We start from the raw sequence: 1,046 nt of genomic DNA on the forward strand, positions 1-1,046 counted from the left end.
AGCACCTTATTTAAAGAGCCTAATTTATTTTCAGAACATTACTTTATATTCAGTGCCGTAGGAACAGGCCCACACCCTCCCTACCCTTTCGCTAAATGAAAGGTTGAAACCAGCTCAAATTATTGTGTAGATAGATGAACCTGTAGTAAAAGTAGTAAAAGGTTGAACCAATGTCCATAAGCAAAACAGTTAGCAAAATGTTGACACAATTTGGGCTAGAGGGGTGAAGGGGAACGCAGGGGCATAACTTGGCCAATGGGTTAGGAGGGGGGGGGGGGCATAATTGAGTGGTGCCCTGCAGACATCGTAGCAAGTGCATAATTGAGACATCGTAGCAAAGGTTTGTCTATAGGTTACTACGAAAGCTTTACCAGTGTACATTTGTCTTTACCAAGGACAAACTTCTAAGCAGTAGAAAAAACTTGAAACTTCATTGCCTATGAAATATCTATTTCTCTACGTGAGCGTAAATTAAATGTCAAATTTGTTTTTCCTTTGTAATAAAGCTTGTATCTCATGGCATATGATTGGGGATACAATGCCTGCCAAAAGTCTTGGAACACTGACATCAATTTCCAAGGTCAAAGCCAATCATCCCCCTCTCCCCCACGGAACAATGTTGGTTTACTATCAAACGGGTTAGGATTTTAGTAGGAAGCACTTTCTTTTGCGCTTCTTTTATGATATTTCTCTAAATCATCAACATTGTTTGAGGGGGAAGGGGGCGGAAGTAGCAATTTTTTTTCATGAAAGGAATGAAAGATATCAAATGCAGTGTAAATTGGTGGGTGTTCCAAATACTTTTGGCAGGCATTGTAACATGATGTAGAAGGCATGACGAAATTTAACCCGAGGAGGGGCTAAGAATCAGGTTTATTGAGGTAGGAGGACCCACCATAATTGGGTCCGATGTGAAGAATATTTTTGAAATTATACCTTGTAAAAGGGCTAAAAAGCATCTCCCAGACTAAAAAATTAACAAAATACTATAGAATACTGCTAAAACTGATTATTAGGGAAGGAAAGAAACAGTAACCTATTAGTAG

The sequence above is a fragment of the Rhopilema esculentum genome, chromosome 16 (assembly GCF_057945365.1).
Source record: "Rhopilema esculentum isolate cy_ngs chromosome 16, ASM5794536v1, whole genome shotgun sequence".
In the NCBI taxonomy this organism is placed as follows: Eukaryota; Metazoa; Cnidaria; class Scyphozoa; order Rhizostomeae; family Rhizostomatidae; genus Rhopilema; species Rhopilema esculentum.